Here is a 6000-nt window from a genome sequence, read left to right on the forward strand (position 1 = left end):
CAACATTTTTCACTGCCTGACGTGAAGAGAAAGACCTCTTCCCTCACTTTGCGATACACTTATTGTCTCTGTAGTTACAAATCAATAAATGGCATTAAAGCTATAATTTCAAGAGCTGTCGGGGCATTTTGAAGACATAGCATGCATGATCTTCTGTTATCTTCTTCAGGCAGTATTTGAATCTTTTACACATTCAAGGCATTGCACAACTAGGGACATGATTTTGCCATCCTAGACTGCCCTACTGCCCAGTCGGGTGCTCCTGTCTTTCCTCCAGCCCCTGCTTCATGTTGCCAACCCCTCCTTAGCATCAGCCTTTAGTGGTCAGGAGGTTCCTGATTGTGTTGGGTTGATTTGAATAAGTGAAAAAAATAACTAGTTTCTTTTGTGGAGTTCAGGGGGATGAGCAGACTCACCCCAGACACCCGAGATCACTGGCGCACAGAAGGTGCCTGGTGCGTGCAGCCGGGGCAGGGGCCTGAGCAAGACCATGCCTTCCAGTGGCAGCAGGCTCTGAGACCAGATTAAGCCCATTGCAAAACAGCATTTAATAACACTCTTATTAAATCTGCAGTGCATCTGTTCCATGTTTGTGCCTGAGCCTCATTCCTGAAGGATAAACATACTTCACAGTTTTTAATGCAGTTATCCTTACAGCACTCGTATGGGCATTACTGCTTCATTTTACAGTTTAAGTGACTTGCCTTGATTAACTGGGAGTGTTAATGACTTCTAGTGGTCAAGACTTCAATTTTACTCTCATCTGGAAGTCATCTGACTTTAGCAGCACAGTGGCCACGAGCCCCACAACTCAGTATTGGTGCTCACTCACAGGCAGGGCCTTTCAAATGCCGTAACAGGCCAAGTGCAATGCAGCCAATTTCCTTTTTTTTTTTTTAATTTCAGCACCTTGTCAGGCCCCAGAAGTTTTCATTCAGACCAAAACCACTCCCCAAAATACAAGAGCTGAAAGAGCTGAGAGATCTTGTTCCAAACGGGAAATGGTTTCACGCCCAGGCTGTGCACACGCTTTCATTTCAGGCTAGATTAAAGGTGGCTTCTGTGAGTTGCCCTCTTTATTCCCAGTGGGGTGTTAACCCTGGAGCTGGGCCAGAGCACGTTCAGGTCAGGTCTCTACTACCAAGTCTCCTGGCACAGTTGTGTCAGTCAGAGCTATAATGAGATAAGATCCTTTGATGGCAGAGCTGTGCCAGCAAAAGCACCTTGTGCAGATGTAGATATAAGCAGAGAAAACCGTGCTTTTGTCAGGATAGCTTATTTCGCTTGAGGAAGCTGGAACGAGCTCTCTCAGCAAAAGCACGGTTTCACTGGTATAAGTAAAACCTTCTACTTTGGAAATGTTTGCTAGTTACAATGTCAACTATTTTAACTACACTGTCAAAGCTGTCCTGGCTTTCAGCTACCTAAAGCATCCTGACTGTTAAATACTTAACTATTACAGAGCTAATTGTTTTAAACCAAACCGCAAGCTTATGTATGCCATAGTGTTCAGTCCTGGGACAAAGCACCACACAAACAGTTTCTAGCTGTCAAATAAAGAATTTAACTCTCCTCCTCATGTTTAAATTCCCCTCTGATCCCTTCCTAAAAAGGAGAGGAGGAGAGGAGATTCAATACCATGCCAAAAGCATCGACTCACTCCACAGCAGCCTAAGCACAAAATGCCCCCAAGCTGCACCCCCCAGAGTTGTCATACTTCTGACCTCAGCTATTCCATCTCTGCTTCTCCCGGCAGCTAAGCTTTTAAAAACACGGTAAGAAAAGCCTAGCACACTGAAGCTACTCTTGAACTCTCCAGAGGGATGCTGCGTTGATTCTGCTATGCTGCCCAGAAAGGCCAGTTCAGTGCAGCCATGCTTCAGGCCGGGAGATTTGCTCTGGAGTTTCTTGTTTAAATCTCTCAGAAGGAAGAATGCCATTTAACAAGAAACCCATCTACTTCTGTGCATGGGAACCCCTGAGGCAGGATTACCCAGCAGGCCCCGTAGTCTTCAACTGCAGTATTTGACGAGATTACAGCATGAGGAGGCAGAGCACATCACTTTTACATTTGGGAACCTGAGATCAAGGGGTTAATAGTGAAATCGGTCTGTAAAGAGTCTTCCTGAGGGCTGGATAAAATTTAGCCTCCCAGAGATGTGCTGGAGAGAAGACGCCATCTGACTTGTGTCATCTGTGCTGTCTTTGGCATGTTGCTCAGTGTGGCCAGCTCCAGCCTACTAAGATGGCTAGTCTGGAGTATTTTATTTTATCTGGGAACCTTGCGCATCTAGTCCCTGAAGTGTCACCAGGAAAAAGCAAGCTCAGGTTCTTTTCAAGTGGGCAAGAAAGCTTTCCATAAAATCTTGCACACCCATGCAGTTGAAAAAGTAATTAGCTGCAGGAATTTCTCCAGCCTGAACATGGAGATGAACCTCGGAGAAGTTTCAGTGTGTAGCTGTGAGAATCACACAAAATAATAATACTAAGGAGAAGCAGCAGCAACACCATTTACGTAAAATGTGCAAGAGGCAATCTCCTGGCATAAATAGGAAGTACAGCATAGATAGAGGAATACATACACATTTGGTGACAATGGTGTAACTGTTGAAAAGATGTGGTCTTTCAGACGGGCTTTGTCTTCCTTTTATTATGGATGATTGCTATCATGAAAAGCAGGAAAGGGGAGATTACAGTTGAAAGGTAAGCTCTACATTCTTCAATTTCTACAGTCCTACAAAACATTATTTTTCTTTCCCTTGAGGTCTCCCACTCACACATTTAGCTATAAATGTACCTTAACTGGGATGAAATATTCATTAGTTTCATGCAAATGCAATTTTCATAGCATTCTCTCTGTATCAGAAGATAATTCTACTTATGTTCAGTAGCTGCTTTCTGGTATACTTGGTAAAGACTACTAGATCAAGAGCTAGTCAGAAACCCTTTAAGTATTCAGAGTGTTTAGATTCAAGACACAGGAAAAACTATTCAGCAACTTAGCAGTGTAACAGTAATCAGAAAAAGGCAGGTAGCAGCTCTAACTTTTACTGATAGACCTCTCTGTGGAATGTACCAAATAAGCACATCTCCACTTAAATACACACACACACACGCAGAGCTTGCACAATGATCAGCCAGCAAGGCAAATACCTGAGTCTACGAAGTACTGCAAAATGTTATCAGAGAAAAGCAGGCCCAGTGGGTACAGTGCGTCGCAACAAAATGTGCACGTTTCTCCTGGTGCCTACTAAAAATCATTCTGAGAAACTCAGTTTGTAATGTCTGCCTAATCTCAAGGAGGCTTTTCTTCTAGACACAGGCAAGTCGTTTCCTTGTACAATTCACTTATGCAGTTAATCACATCAGACCTCGCCACTACCCTTCATCCATGCCTGGCTGGTGATGACATCCTACACTTGTGCCACTGACCACTGGGGTAATTCTGAACTCATATTGCTCCATTTTGCCTGGCACTGTTTACATACAGACATGGCACTATCGTCCTTTAGTTCCCTTCATAATCACCTTCACATTTCCATGTGGGAAGGTGATTCCCACTGGGGAACTGTGTGAAGACTGTTACCTTAATTTTTTCCTCACTTTCCCAGATACGATACTCACCCAGCACCTCTTTTGGTCCAATTTATTCTAACCATTAGCTGCTAGACTGCATCAGAATAAAAAACTGCAGATGCTACTGAATGTAGTCTTTTTATAGATCTGCTAAAATCAGGCCTATAGGTAAACCCTAAACCCTTCTAGCAGGGCTCTTCAGCTGGGAAAGCGCTAATACAGTGACATACGGCAATAGAGTGTTTTTCTTCAGAGAATCTCAAAATATTGCATGCTTTTATATCACAGAAGATTGAAACTAAAGCATTCTCTCCACAGTGTGAATGAAGAAAACAAGGGATAAAGAAGTAAAGCATATATCTAAGTTTGCGGTGTAACACCATACAGAGACCCCCTGAGCAAGGTGGTGCATTTACACAACACGGAGTAGCCCAATAGTTGCATTCAGGCCGTCCTGTCCCTGGGCTAACTTACTCTGCCTCCCTGCTGCAAAGAGCCGCCAAGGTGCAGCACCTGACCCAGTTCCTGAGTAGCAGATATCTCCGTCTGGCACACTGTAGACATAACTGTAGTGACTTACTCAAGATCACGCATGACTCAGTGTCAAAGCTAGGAACAATTAGCTCAATCAGCTGGCCCCTAGGCTCATGCTTTAACCGCAGAACTGGCCTTCAAAAGAGGAAAACAATGCAGGTTCAGACATTCCTTAAATACTAGGGCCATAAGGGCCTCCGGGGAAGGCGGCAGCATCCTGCTCAGATGAGAACAGGAACTGCATTTGCTTCCCATTTCCAAGAGTTTGAGATACTTGCATTTCGTTTGTTCCTGGACTGACTTTATTTTGCTGGTGACTCATTGACATGGGAAATAACGACACCCCTCTGAGGTTGATTCACCCTGACACATGCAGGGTAGGAAGGCATGCTTTAAGGTGTCAAGCATCAAACCAGTTAATCTCTCAAAACTACTAAAATCTTCTGGTCTAGAGAAACAAGAGATGGTAAGCAAAATCTTAGGGGCTGACTAGGATAGTGACCAAGCTGTCTTCCTGTATCAGTCAACATGACACTTGCCATGTCCCAAGCAAAGTGACAGACAAGCATAAAGTAGAAATTATCTTATTCTGAAAGAAAAAAAAAGGGAGGAACATGGAAAATACAGGCCAGAAAGAACACAAGGAGCTGGTGATAATCACTCCAGCTACAACCTCTTTTGGTCTCTCTCTTACTCTCTCTCTCTCTAAAGACAGAGTTTACACTTTAGGAACAAGAAGAATAAAGCTTTTATTTGTGGAAGATAAATGTTTTTTAGGTTAGAAAAAGCATCAAAATGATCTTTATTCTCCACATCACTTTTGAGCTCTGTCTTTGCTTATTAAGGATAAATAAAAGAATAGGAAAAGGGACTTTGTTTAAGTGGGGAGTAAGTCATATCTGATTCAGTACAGCTGATATGACAGTTTATAAATAGGACTTCACTAACCTTATAGAACTAAAAATATTTACATTATTTGCTTAAAATAAACCATTTAAGGACCGTTCATGAGACAAATCTGGAAAACATTTCAGTTAAAACCACTCTTCTTCTGTATTGTTGTCAGAAGGTACCTAGGATGAGCAGAATCTTAACTATCTGCTGGTCAACGGGAGAAATACTTGCCCCCTCCTATTACAACACTATCTGAATATCTTACTGAAGTTATTACACAGATAATTTAAATCTAAGATGTCAAAATGCTTTTTCAGACTTTATTTACTCATCAATGTGTCCATTGAAGCTGGTTTTAACTTCCATCTTAGACAAAGTGCTGTTTTGGACATTTCAGGATAAAAGCAGCAATGATTTGGGATAGAGATGAACATTTAGGATTTTCATGAAAAAAATATTCCAAGAACAGGAGCTCAGCAAATTTATATTAAAAAAGAATGTAAATATTGAGCTATTTCATGAGAATACATCGATGTTTGTCCACCTTTAAATCCCGTCAAAGCAGTATTGAACAACAGAGGAGGTGAGGGCTGCACTAGGATGAATGCACTTTGGCAAACAAATAGCACGGAAGTGCTGCCAGGCTAGAGGGTTACTCTTTCTTGTTAAGCTGTACCTTCCTCATTCCTTTTAGATATCCTGCTGCCATGGCAGCCCTTTATAGAGATGAGATGGGCAGGCTGCCCAGGGTTTGCAGAAGTAAGTGAATTTGAGAACAATGAAAGGTTAAACTCAGCTATAAAAGAAAACATAAGGAATAGCAACCAGGCAAGCATAACAAAGCAAAATAGGGGTGGATAAACCAATGTGCATCTCAGACAAGGTTAATTATATTCTCACTCTAGTCTTGCCGAAGGTGGCTCACCTCCCCTGGCAGCTTGGCTTCACGGAAATACCTGCAGCTGTTACTTTGCGTGGGCTAAACACCATCATGCA

This window comes from Apteryx mantelli, chromosome 1 (genome assembly GCF_036417845.1).
Source record: "Apteryx mantelli isolate bAptMan1 chromosome 1, bAptMan1.hap1, whole genome shotgun sequence".
Classification (NCBI taxonomy): domain Eukaryota; kingdom Metazoa; phylum Chordata; class Aves; order Apterygiformes; family Apterygidae; genus Apteryx; species Apteryx mantelli.